Source organism: Montipora foliosa, chromosome 11, assembly GCF_036669935.1.
Source record: "Montipora foliosa isolate CH-2021 chromosome 11, ASM3666993v2, whole genome shotgun sequence".
NCBI classification, from domain to species: domain Eukaryota; kingdom Metazoa; phylum Cnidaria; class Anthozoa; order Scleractinia; family Acroporidae; genus Montipora; species Montipora foliosa.
Genome location: NC_090879.1, coordinates 48050898 through 48057750, shown reverse-complemented (window position 1 = coordinate 48057750; position 6853 = coordinate 48050898). Strand labels below are relative to the sequence as shown.

At 38.9% G+C, this 6853-nt stretch overlaps 1 pseudogene; it reads left to right on the top strand.

The window, feature by feature from the left end:
* Positions 1–313: 313 nt before the first annotated feature.
* Positions 314–6110, top strand: LOC137977290 (uncharacterized; annotated as a pseudogene).
* The last annotated feature ends 743 nt before the right edge of the window (positions 6111–6853 follow it).

Here is a 6853-nt window from a genome sequence, read left to right as displayed (position 1 = left end):
AACTGGCTGTTAATTCTTGGATCAGAGTAGCTAAATGAATGATAACCTAAATTGCTAACAGCATCAACCTTTGCCTTTCAGCGAACATACGCCCAAAGTCTTAAGGGAGTCCGAGTGCTACGAAAAGGAAATTTTACGAGCGTAACCAGATACAGTGTATTGGGTGTCCTTGCAGTAGATGGTGTGAAAGCTTCCCATGCCATTGTTGGGGCTTGCAATGGAGCAGTTTGTACTGCCACATGTGGGCTCATTTGCAAACAAGGAAAGGTGCTCTTTGGTTGTGATAGATAACTGCAGCATTCACCACTCCAACATGGTGCATGAATTGAGAAGGCAGAAAGGAGGGATCGCTGTGTTTTTACCGTAAGTGCGACTTGTATCTAAGGGATAGTTTTCACTTACAGTGGCTGGAAGAGGAGACTATTTCAGTTATTTTTCTACTGTACTTTACTGTAACAGTGCTAGATTATTCACAAATATGGCAGTATCTCTGAGTCACGAAATCACTATCCAGTGCCACTTAATGTTATAACACAAGAAAAAAATTGTGCCATCCCATGCATGTTGAACCTGTCAGACCTTCTCCTCACGAGATTTCTGTGTTTCACATAACAACTTCATTAGGATGGTATTGGTAATTGTTTGTATTTGACTCACCTTATGAGCTCATCAAAATCTAAACAACTCAGAAAATATACAATCCAGCAGAATTTTATTCTTGCCAAAACAGAAACATCTTCTGACACCCTGCAGGGTAGGTTCACCCTATTGTGACTGATATGTGTCAAAAAGGTCAAAAATGGAAATACTGGTGAAACAATTCTGAGCGATTTAATATCCTTCTTACAAGGTAAATATTCAGACGTTTTTCGGGCTGCCATTATCGATCCTTTGCCTCTCAAGCAAGGACAGAAAGTGACCGTAATGTGGGGCAAGACCAAAAGTGACCGTAATGTGGGGCAAGACCAAAACAGACAGTGCGGTGATTGACTGCTACCCGGTGGAAGAAAAAGATAAAGAAGAGACTCCTCTTCCAGCCTCAAGAGCAAGAGCTAAACGAAAACTGGTGAGTGTTCTGCTTTTGGAATTGGTTTATAATTAAAATGTAGTGGTGTGAATGTGAGTGGAAAAATAGCCTGGGCGGAGGTAGCCAAGTTAAACACGAAACCGCGCTATAAAAGGGCATAAGCTCCTCCCCCCAATTTGAACGAAGAGCAAAATTCAATATGGCGGATGATGCGATGAACTACCGTTTGGTCCGTCAACGAATGATTCTGGCCTTAAACACCCCAAACATGTTATACAAAGACTTAATAAATGTTCTTAATCCGAATCTTGAAGTGCAAGTCTTTGGAGTGCAAGTCCAAAGTCTTTGGAGTGCAAGTCTTTGGAAGATCTTCGCAGTCGACTAAATCATGCGAAATCGCTTCTTGGAATTGATCGGAAAACCTCGTCTACCCAAAATGCCGATCTCCTAGAAGCTTTATTATCGTACTTTGAGCTAGTGAAACCCTCAGCTGCTACTCAATCATGGCCAGGTTCTTCGCCACCTATGACTGAGAGTCCGGCGGAAGAACAACAACAACGACGACGGCCACAAAAAAGACAGATTTATGTGAATGCTAAAGTGGATGACCCATGTTTCGTTTACACTGGCGAATCCTTGAGGTCTTTGGCCAAGTACTTCTCGGAGAATCAAAACTGCAAATTTTGTGGTGCAGACTATAGATGGTCTCAAGTGAAATTTTCAAAGTAGGGTCATGTCTGTCGGTTGGAAGTGCCTTGTGTCTGCAGTGATTTGGTTGTGTGGCTTAGTTCAGGAGTGCTTGGACATCCTGCTAAGTACTTTGCAAATGTTTGGTAAGTTATTTCTTTCTGTGCAATTTTATAATTAAACACATGATGCCAAAATAAGGATAATTTGCGATATTATTGTTTAACACTACAAACCTTGCAGTGATTGTCTGGTCCAGGTTACCCAATGCAGTCTCAGTTTCCAAATTCCAGTGTTTTTATAATTCATGCAGAAAGCTGACTAACAATGTGCTGTCCGTGCAATATTTGACCCTTTTTACTGACATCTTGACCTTTTATTTTTTTTGTAGAATGGTTCATGCATTCACCTGCACTCGTTTAACAGAGAGTCAGTACCACAATTTTGCAGAAGCAGCAAACATTGGTTCAGTCATGGACAAGACAATAGACACAAGTGGGTTGCTTGCTTTATAACCTTGTATAAATAGTCTGATTTAGTCATTATTAAAATGTCTGTACCACTTTGCTTGCACTGAAAAATAGGACTAAGCAATCACCATTGTGCAAGGTGCATGGGGATAGACCCTTCACTATATTGCTTCATTTACCTCTTGAAAAAGCGTAGTTATGATTATGATAATGATAAGCAAAAAAGCCTTCACATTAAGGAATTTCTTTTCCTTTGGGTCCCCATCATTAACAGTTTTGTAGATTGAAATTAATGTGTCCACAATAGGTTACTGTCCAGGGTCTGGTTGTTCGAAAGCCGATTGACTTAATCCAGGATTAGCATAAACTTTTTTTTATGTTTTGCCAAACATCTGCGTTGAACAGCAGATGGGAGTAGAGATATAACTCGTTGGTTAATTTTTAAGCTGGGATTAGCGTTGAGCGGCTTTTGAAAAACCGGGCCCAGGCACATTGGATTTGGGCCACAGAATTACATGCTAACCTTGTTTACTGCCTGTGTATTGTTTGTAATGTCCATGTAGTATACAAAGAGAATGGTTTTGGCTACATGGCAATAGTGAGGGAGCTGTCTGTGAATTCAATGGGAGATGCAAGAAGGGAAGTTCAAGGCACTGTAAATTATATCCTGAATGGTGATGTAAGTAGTTTGGCAAATCAGAATCATTTTTAGTCATTCAGGTGACAACAGACCTTACATATAGCAGTAATGTCAAAGTATGAGAAATTTGTTGCAATCCTAAGTACATGTATTGTTATGCTTAGTAAGGTTAAATGTGGCTTTTTCACTTTTTTATGTGGGAATATATTCTCATCAGTGTGTCATCACTGATGCAAGACATGACTCCAGTAGAGCTGCAATGCATTCAACAGTCTCGGCCATTTCTATGAGGTTAGAATATTGCATTCACATATCTGAGGTACTGCTACCAATGTTACAGTACCATTTACTCAGTTCTCTTATTGTGTCCACACTTTATTTTATTTTCAGTAACAAAAAGATCATTGCTGTTTGTAACTGGCATCGTGAGAATGAAAGAAGTGCTCCCAGCAGAGAAGTACCCATGACCAAGGAGATGATCACAAACCTAATTGAGAACCAGGGTTGTTTGACGTGTTTTACAATGTCTTTGGTTTACCATAATTTATGTGTATGGTACGGTAGGGTTGCTGGGAATTAACAAATGCTACTCTGTTGTTTCCTTCACAAATAGGTCATAATGTTAAAGAAATTGCTCATGACTGTGTCATGGCATTGAAGGCATGGTTCCAGGGAAAAGAGATCAAAAACTCTTTTGATACTTGGCATGGTAAATGCTAATGAGAGGGAGGAACATGTGCTGTTTTCTGTCATAGGTCACAGTAATGATTACTTGTACCTTGACCTTACCCTGTAGGTACAAAGGGAGTGGCAAGAGACATCAAAAAGGTATGCAGTGGTACGCGTTGTGATGAAGGTATCAAATGGTTCACACAACTGTCTGACAAAGGTAAAGAGATGTTCTTAGTTCAAGATAGGTCTTTTAGGCTGTCCCTTCAAACAACTTTATTTTTGTGTCGTTGCAGCAAAAGCCACCAAAACTCACTTTTACTGGGCCATGAGGAACAATGATGGCACAGCAGCTGGATTTCAAATAAATATAATAAATATTGTGGACCATTATCAGGTACATGTAGTTAGTTCCTTATCTAACAAGAACTTAGTCTTCACATTCATTTCCTATTTACATTATTGGGCATTGTTGCACTGCTGTGAATGAAGTGAATCACTGTTTGAATGTAGAAGAAATGACATAGCCCTCATTTAATTTGAAGGATATATCTCCAGGTGATAATAATATGACAGTCCAAAATATTATTTATAGTGTTACTTGCCCATAGACACAATTACTTTTTGATTTCCTACTGTTTTCCTGAAGTCTAATATTATTAAATTTTCACAGGGAAAACATGACTTGTGTCACCAAGACTCCAGGTGCAAGCATGCCGGTTACATCTGTAGCAAAAAGGAAGTGTCTGATCCGAAAGCTGTGGATGCATACAGGACTGCAATAATGAAGACCACAATCTATAAGAATCCATCAGATTACCTCCTGGTATGTGTGCAAATTTCCAACCTGACTATACGTTCCATGCAGAAAATCCATTCAGAGAAATTCTATGTACCCCAACACAAGATACTCTTGTGAAGTACTTATCTTTGATTTAGTTTGTTAGGTAGTATGCACGCTATGATAGGTCCTCGGCCACTCTGTATTGCAAAGCACCCACTGCTAAATTTCAGTGTGTGCTTTCACACTTTCTTTGGTTTCCAAGAGATATTACTGACGTGCTACCTTGCATGCTGTACCGGTAACCCTCACTATGGCCCTCAAACTCACTTAGGAAAAGGTATGCAACACTTTGTTTGGTAGGGAGAACTTGTGATGCATACCAAGCTTTCTTTGACTATAAATTGTATCTGTTTTCCTCACAATTCTTTTCAGTGCCGAGACACCTTTTACATAGAGTCCTTCCATGTTGTTGTGCTCATATATGCCCCCAAGAGGATTCATTTTGGAGATGACACATATGAGATGAGAGTGTCTCTTGCCATATTGGATTGGGTAAGTTTTGTCATTGTAGTGCTTTTGTATTTCATACATTTTACATACAGCATCATTAATAATGTATGGCAGTGTACTTGGAGCCATGCGTATCACACTTGGCTGGCTTGAAGCATCTGAATGTACTTTTCAAACTATACAGCCAGTGCTATATATGCAGAGGGATTTTCACACCAGTTCTATACACACTGTACTTTTGAACTTCAGTACATGCCTTTGCATTCATGTATGACTGTGTTAAATTAATTCTGTGCTATGATTGATCAATTTAGTGGGCCTTATAGTGTAGTTCTGACTGCAAAATTCCAAATCTTGCTATTTTAGAATGAAAATGTTGGTCGAGATGTTTATTCAGTGCAATATTATCAGCATTCGAGGCATCCTGGGAGAATGGCTCCCACCAGAGTTCTGCGACCAAAGACCTTTGCATTCAGAGAGGCAATATGGCATACATTGTTTGAAAGAAACAAAATATCTGCTGCTCCACTTACATTGTGAATTGGTTAGTAATCACATAAATTTGGGTAGTTCCCAGTCCACCTCCTTGGTTGCTCCTGCATATAGCTGCAATGTTACTGATCTGTCTTCCACTCTTCGGAAGTGGTAGAGTTGTTATATTCTATGCAGATATGCATTATTTCTTTGATATTGACCTTGATAAGCCCCTCAAAGGGGAATTGTTAACAAGCTATGAAAAATGTAATGTTTGATATTTTGTATTTCATTATAAACAGTTGCAATCTGGTCCCTGCTACACACATTCTCTTTTATCCTTGTTTTCGCCAGCACAACACATGTTAATTAAAGCATTCTGAACAGAAAATAAACACCTCCTCTCAGGTTGTTGTTGAAATGTTATCAAAATCCTTATTTATCCTCAGATTGTACATGCAAAGCAGAGTGAAGGTCATTTATATCAACATTATGATTTGCTCGCCCAGCCATTGTAAACCACGCAGGACAGATCACCACACTTGGAACTCTGTGGCCCATTCTGTGAAGAGTTTGTGGGGTTTATAGCCATAACATATTGACTGCTATTTTTGTTCTCATTATTTTGCAGTTGTTGTGACAGTGTTCAAAGAGGAACATATTCCTTATTGATTGTGGAGTAAAGACAAAATATTGACAGATTGTAAAGAAAAAACGGCTCCTTTAGGAGCCACCCGATCTATGAAAGTCAATGACCATCAATTTATTTACCTACATATACTGCACCTCTAAGATTGTTTTTGTAGTAGGGGTGTGAATTTATTATTTTAAACCGTTTCCTCCTAGGAAATAAAACGGCAGGACATACATGTATATCTTGTGCATACATGGGCAATGAACAAGCTGATATGAACACCTGTGAGATTGTTTCCGGACTCTAAATTTTTCGTTTATTACACAAGTTTGACCGTCAAAGTTGTGTATGAAACAACCAAATGACCGCCAAAAGTGACTGTCAAAGTTGTGTATTACACAAGTTTGACCGTCAAAGTTGTGTATTAAACAACTTTGACGGTCAAACTTGTGTAATAAACGAAAAATTTAGAGTCCGGAAACAATCTGACAGGTGTTTATGTCTTTTTTCTCCATATCATACTTCCAATCAGTCATTGATGTATTCATAACCCCTTTATGTCATATTCTCGCTTGGGAGAATTTTTCACACTTCGACAAAACGTCCGTGCAACTTGTTGATGTGGTTGATTTTTGTATAGGAAAAATGTGCCTATCAGATTAGTTCTTCTAACTATTTCAGTGTCCTAACCTCCACTGTATTTAATCTCTTTTTTTTCACTTTCACCTTGTTATTTTACTCCATAACAATAAGATGTAAATCTTGGCTTCTTTGACTTGACTTGTAGACAATGTTGCGAACTTGGTAAGGATTAAATTTGCACATCAAACGAGACCTAGCAGCCCTGTGTTGGTATTATGTGGAATGTCAAAGGCTGTTGAGGGTTGGGTGTCATGCAATCTTTACACCTTTACTTTTTGTTATTTCTCCAGCAAACGATGAACAGGCCGTGACATTG